The sequence below is a fragment of the Piliocolobus tephrosceles genome, chromosome 13 (genome assembly GCF_002776525.5).
Source record: "Piliocolobus tephrosceles isolate RC106 chromosome 13, ASM277652v3, whole genome shotgun sequence".
Lineage (NCBI taxonomy): Eukaryota > Metazoa > Chordata > Mammalia > Primates > Cercopithecidae > Piliocolobus > Piliocolobus tephrosceles.
In genome coordinates, this window is record NC_045446.1 from 18,833,543 (window position 1) to 18,840,254 (window position 6,712).

Sequence of the window (6,712 nt, forward strand, 5' to 3'; positions counted from 1 at the left end):
CAAAACCCTGGTTTCCAGACCTCCCACAAGATTGACAACAGCACAACCTTACTCAGACAGGTCAGACATTTATAAAACAAGTGAATATTCACAAACATACTATGGGAGAAACACACTTTCCCAGCAATAGAAAATCTCTATAAAGTGCATTTTGCCTGCAACCATCTCTTCCCCATGCTGACCCTAAGGTCAGGATTTGGGGCATTGTTCCGAGGGAGCCCTCAGGGCCACCTGAGCTGGGAGAAGGGAGGCATGAAGCCACTGTGGAGCTCCAGGCTACTAGACATACCCTCTCCACCCTGCCCCTCCCTCCTGGCTCCAGGAGTGCACTGCCTCCAAGAGCGCACTGGCAGGTTGATCTGGGAATGGGCTGGCATGCCAGGGATGGTGGAGAAGTAGGGGGAGGTGGTTCTGCCAACCTGTACCTTAGGAGAGAGCCAGCATCAGACAGGCAGGAAAAGAAATCATCCTGCTACCTGAAGGCACTGCTAGTGAATACTGAATCTGGGCCTCGACCTTTGGCCTTCCCACAGTCTCAGATTTGCCCTTCCAGGTTTGCTTTACTCTCTTTCTGGCAATGGCCCCTGACACTCTTTCCTCTCGGCTGGGGCTGAGGGAACAGGGAAGCCCCCAACCCAATGCTCTGAATGCACACCATCCCCTGTGCCCTGCTCCCCTCCAACGATGACGGGACATTTCTAGTGAGGGTGACATACATACAACAGTTGGACTCTAAAGGCAGCTCTCTGGCTGAGAATACCTGAGGATATCTCAGGAAGAAGCCTGTCAGTGTGGTGGACAGCTACAGGAGATGGGTCTGGCCCCAGGGTTCTGGTCCAAGGACAGAGGACAGTGAGGGATCGGGCTGGGGCCAAAAGAATTAACAGATCTGAGGCTAGGAAAGGTCATGGGGAGGTAGAAAGGAAATGGCCCAAAAGCCAGCTTAATGATACATATGAGGACAAAAATCCAAACAGGAATCAGCCTCATAGCCACACACACACACACACACATACCACATATACACACACACTCTTTGTGGCTCAAGTGCAGGCCACAGGGTGGAAGGAAGACTTGCTCTCGTTGGCCACCATTGTCCTTTCCATGACATCTTTCTCAACGCAGGCCTCTGGCAGTGGGAAGGAAGCGGTGGGAGGCACAGGCCACTCCTGGAATGCAAGGGTTGGCTTCTCTGGGTCAAACCTCCCACCTACTGCTCCTGGAAGGGATGGTGTGCTGGGTGTAATCTCTACTTGGACTTTTGCCAACTGCCCCTGGCAGTCCCCGTCCCTGAGTCCCTCTACCTGAGTCCTTGGAGCTCAGCTACTGGGAGAGCTGACACAGCAGTCTGGATGCTGACAAGTCCAGGGCAGGCCCTGGAAGCCAACAGAACAAAGACTAGAATGGTTTCCCTGGCTGGGTGTCAGCTGTCCTCACTGGCAGCACTACGGTGGTGCCTTGGAGTGTGGCCAGAGAAACCAGGGGACCTGATGCCACTGGAACCTGGTCTCCTCCTGGTAGAGTGACTGAATTTGACCCTAGCCCCTCCACAGCTCCTGGGTAAGCTCTGAGGCTGGCTCTCAGCTTCTGAGAAAGGAACAATGACAGCTGGGATTCTCTTTCTAACTTAGCTTCTAAATCCTGAAAAGGTAGGTGTGCTGTCTTAGGCTCCTATTACAGTACCAGGCATATCCCACACCAGTCAGGTATCTGTGTGTACTTCTGTAGGGTGGCGGAAACTTTTTAGATCTGTCTGTGGCCTCATATGCTCAGTCCCAGATGCCTAAGGAAGGGCCTGGGACTGAGCCAGTAGCAGAGAATTTTAAAATAAGAAAGAGAGGCCAGGTGGCTACGTCTGGACAGCATCCATCCATTCTGGCCTGCTCAGCCTCCAGGTCAGAAAGCAGGAACTCAGCAGGGCTCTGGCTGCCTCCAGAATCCCATGCTTTGGACAACAGCCAGGACTGCTGCCCTCCTGCTCCACAGTCTGACGGGAGGAGGGAGGGAAGGAGGTCTGGGGAGGCAGATGCCAGAATCCCTGCTAGGGTCCTACCACTAGGTTCTGTTCAGACAAGGCAGCTGGCTTGCAGGAACAGGTCTCAGCTGAAAGTCACTGCCATAACCTCGAGCCTTGTGTCTGGAGGCCGGGAAACAGCACTGGCGTGCTACAGGTACTCTCCTAGCCCAGGCAACATTCAGAATCACGAGTGTCAACAGATGCATGCACACGCAAACAGGCACACCACTCCCTCCTCTGCACACGCGCATACACACACACACATGCTCGCTCTATCTCTGCCCGGTGATCAGCTTCTCTGCAGGTTGTACTCTGCTGCCGCGGTGGCTGCTTGGGCACCCAGGCTTTGCTCACGGAGCAAGGGCTCTGCAGCTGGAAGAGAAAAACAAGGGCAAAAGGAGCATTCAGGAGGCTGCTCAGTTGCCCAGGGACACAAGCTCCTCTGGCTGCTTCTCTGGGGACACTCAGAGTGGGTACTGGGAAGAGCTGAGTGAGCTGAAAGGGCCATGGTGCCTGGGGACAGGTTGTTGCTGGGATGCCACTGGGATGAAAGAATACTGCCCCTCTGAAGTGCTGATGCAGGACAAGCTCCCCCCTGCAGGCCCTCCACCCAGGGCTGCGGGCAGCAGAGGAGGAGGAGGAGGAGGACAAGGCTATGTGAGAGTCACGTGAAGCCTTGGGGGATACTTGCTCAGATATGACAAGGGCAGCTTCTGAATCAAGGCATAGCAGCTGCTGCCAGAGATGGAGAATCAGGAAAAAATGGCTGGAAGAGAAGCCCGCTGGGACCAGTAATTTTGAAGAGTAAGGCAATGACTGAGTTTAGAATCAGCAGGTGAGCACATTTCCACATATAGATGAAAGCACCCTGGCACAGTGCTGGAAGATTGTGGGGGCAGGAGGGAGAGAGGAGATACAAGGATGACTCATTTTAAAGATTTATGACATCCGGAATCTGGGGCAAAGAGAAGAAACAGCTTCATCCCTGATAACAAAGGAAGGACAGGGTGTGCCTGTCACAATGCTGGGTTACCTGTTTAAATAGGTTTAGTGTGTCTCAGAGTCTACAGAGACACGCAGCGTCCCATTAAAAGTTTGTGCAGTTTAAATGTGGGTGAGGTAGGTAATAAGTGGGCTTGCTAAGCCTGCCGTAGGTCAAGTACTATACACTTGTGCTGCGGCTGAATTCTGTCCCCCACAAAATTCTTATATTGAAGTCCTAACTCCCAGTACCCCAGAAGGTGAGTGTATTTGGAGACAGGGTCTTTATAGAGGTAATTAAGTTAAATGAGGTCATTAGCGTGGGCCCTAATCCAATATGACTGGTGTCCTTAAAGGAAGAGGAAATTTAGACCCGAACAGTACAGAAGGAAGACCATGTGAAGATATATGGAGAAGATGGCTGCTTATAAACCACAGAGAGGAGCCTCAGAAGAAAAGAAGCCAACCCTGGCAACATTTTGATCTCAGACTTCTAGCCTCCAGAACAGTGAGAGGACACATTTCTGTTGATTAAGCCACGCAGTCTGTGGTACTTTGTCATGGCAGCCTGAGCAGACTAACAAACTTGAGATCCCAGTAACCTTGAAGCTTGCCCTCCACTTTTGTTGAGAAAACAGAAGCCAGAGAGGAGAAGGAACTTGCCCAGGACAACAGCATTCATAAATGGCAGAGCCAAGAAGGAAATCCACATCTGTCTGATTCTCAAATCTGTATTTTTATCAGCAAGTAATCTCTATATGACAGTATTACTCATTAAGACTTTTGGGGAAGACTTTTAGAAGAAATTCAACATGGCTGCATGAAGACTAATATCCAACAGACATACATGTGAGTTAAGCTGTTATTCAAAAAGGGAACATGCTCTTAAAGTCAAAGACATTGGAGGCAAGGATTCAGTATTAGTCTTCTGACACATGCGATGCTTTTAAGGCCACATACTAAATCTGAAGCAGATTTTATCTGATGATAATTTATCTGGAAGCTGGGCAAAATAAAGAGCAGACATAAGAGTGGGTACCTGTATAGGTCAGTACTGTGTCTTATTCTTTTTTTTTTGAGACAAGAGTTTTACTCTTGTCACCCAGTCTTGGCTCACTGCAACTTCCGCCTCCCGGGTTCAAGCGATTCTCCTGCCTCAGCCTCCTGAGTAGCTGGGATTACAGGCACGTGCCACCACACCCAGTTAAGTTTGTATTTTTAGTAGAGATGGGGTTTCTCCATGTCAGTCAGGCTGATCTTGAACTCCCGACCTCAGGTGATCCACCCACTTTGGCCTCCCAAAGTGCTGGGATTACAGGCGTGAGCCATCGAGCCCGGCTTTTTTTTTTTTTTTTTTTTTTTAATCAACAGTCTTGCTCTATTGTCCAGGCTAGAGTACAGTGGTGTGATCTTGGCTCACTGCAACCTCTGCCTCCCAGATTCAAGCAATTCTCCTGCCTCGCCTCCCAAGTAGCTGGGACTACAGACACCCACCACCACACCTGACTAATTTTTGTATTTTAGTAGAGATAGGGTTTCACCATGTTGGCCAGGCTGGTCTCGAACTCCTGATCTCAGGTGATCTGCCCACTTTGGCCTCCCAAAGTGCTGGGATTACAGGCATGAGCCACCGCACCTGGCCGTGGTTTTATTCTTTAAAATGTGTGTTATTTTCAATAATTTTTCCCTTTAAGCTTGTATTACAATAACCTAGCCATTTTTTTTGGCTACAAATAAATGTATGTATTATTAAGGTATACATGTGTTTATTGAAATATGTTGATTGTGAGTGTATACTCCACACACAGGGCTCTCTCTGGCCCCTGTTGTTAAACTAAAGAGATGGCTATTCTTCTGAAATAGAAAACTCAGGATTGCAGGATATACCACAAAAGGTCCTCGTTACCCAACACCTCCATTTTTTTGTGTGTGTTTTATCCATTTTCAGGGATGGGGGAAGATAAAGAGTGCATGAAGACTCCTTAGAATAACTGCTATTAATCTGGGGTTCCTGGACCTTAAGGAGTCCAAGGATAGGCTTTGGGGCAGCCCATGGAGCCTCTGGAGTGATGTGCACATTCCTCTCTGTGTGTGAACATATGCAGTTTTCTGGGTATGGGTTCCATCCTCCATCACACTTTCCAAAATGGGGAGTAACCCAAACAGGGTTTAAGAACCAATGCCTAAGTTTAGAAGATAAGGAGGTGAGGTATAGTCAGGTGGATATAATAATAACAATTCAGACATATGTTGACTTCAGCACCAGTTAGTTCTGGGCATGCTAATGAAGGGAGATGGCAGTGTCCTGGCCTCACATAAGCCCTAGTCACCCAAGTCCCTCTATGATAGTTTCAAATCTACCAACGCAGAAAACCAAGGTTTAGAAGAACTAGCTTGGCCTTGCCTGCAAAGCTGGTCAAAGGCCTATTCAACTAGTTACTCAAGCTGCTTGATCAGCAGATAACTAGTTGGTGCTGTACTCTTGTCCTCAAGTTAGGGCATGTGTCTGTAGAAAAAGGGGTCTGGGGAAATCAAATGAGGTCTTGCAGAAAAATGACGACAGCGGGACTAAAGGGAAGGGAAGAACAGCCAAGGGGAGGCACCAAGGGAGAAACTAACTCATAAAACATTCACTGAAAAACCCATATCTTAGTTATCCAACTCTTCCAACCTGTCATTAATACAAGAAACACAGATGTAACTAGAACAAAAAGTAGCGGAATGACCGTCTCCCTCTGCACCCCAATGTTAGTTAGCATGGCCTCCTGGGTACCTTTGCCCTCACACCCCTTCCCATCCACTAGATGCTATCAAGAACCCAAGTGTGTAAGTCCGCCCGTCCCTATGCTCCTCACCCTGGAGGGGTGGATGCACGTGTGCAGGCATGAGTTTATGCTGGCAGAGGGTCCACAACAGCTGACGGTTTGGAGGAAACTTTGTTTGCAGACTGTCACTGAGTCTCAATGTTTCCCTCTCCCATCATATTGGGCAAGGCACAGTGCCCAAGAGCTTGAGAAAGGCAGAGGGTTTGCTACCTGCTTCCAAGTGAGGGCCAGGGAAGTACAGCTGGGCCTGGATGGGAGAGAAAGCTGAAGCTCTTAGCTCAGTCTCATTCCTCAGGTCAACCACACCTTTACCCCTCCCACAGCATGCAGATCATGCAAGAAAGTGGAAGGGAAAGCCATCAGTCAACGCCTACTTATGAAATACCAGGGAAAGCACTAGGGGACATGAGTCTAAACTTCTTTTTTGTTTGTTTGGTTTGTTTGTTTGTTTTTGTTTTTTTGCGACGGAGTCTTGCTCTGTCCCCCGGGCTGGAGTGCGGTAGCCGGATCTCAGCTCACTGCAAGCTCCGCCTCCCGGGTTTACGCCATTCTCCTGCCTCAGCCTCCCAAGTAGCTGGGACTACAGGCGCCTGCCACCTCGCCCGGCTAGTTTTTTGTATTTTTAGTAGAGACGGGGTTTCACCGTGTTAGCCAGGATGGTCTTGATCTCCTGACCTCGTGATCCGCCCGTCTCGGCCTCCCAAAGTGCTGGGATTACAGGCTTGAGCCACCGCGCCCGCGCTTAAACTTCTTATTTTCAAGGCAGGAACTGAGAATCAGAGAGGTGAGACTATTTGGGTGGAGTCTCACAAGAGGCAAGTGGCAGATCTGGGACACAGACACTGGCCTGAGCGTAATGCGGGCAGGTCTGGGACGCAGACGCTGGCCT

The 6,712-nt window shown here is 49.6% G+C and overlaps 1 protein-coding gene across 2 annotated transcripts in view; it reads right to left on the reverse strand.

Moving 5' to 3' along the window:
- The window catches only part of CRY2 (cryptochrome circadian regulator 2), a 54,250-nt gene that overhangs the window by 16,866 nt on the left and 30,672 nt on the right, over nucleotides 1–6,712 (reverse strand). Inside the window, exon 12 of one of the 2 annotated variants that reach the window (XM_023215765.1) lies at nucleotides 49–2,389. The exons of the other annotated variant lie outside the window; for it this stretch is intronic. The gene's annotated coding sequence lies outside the window, so the exon portion shown is untranslated. Of the gene's footprint in view, nucleotides 1–48; nucleotides 2,390–6,712 lie in introns of those variants that run through there. 2 annotated transcript variants of the gene reach the window in all.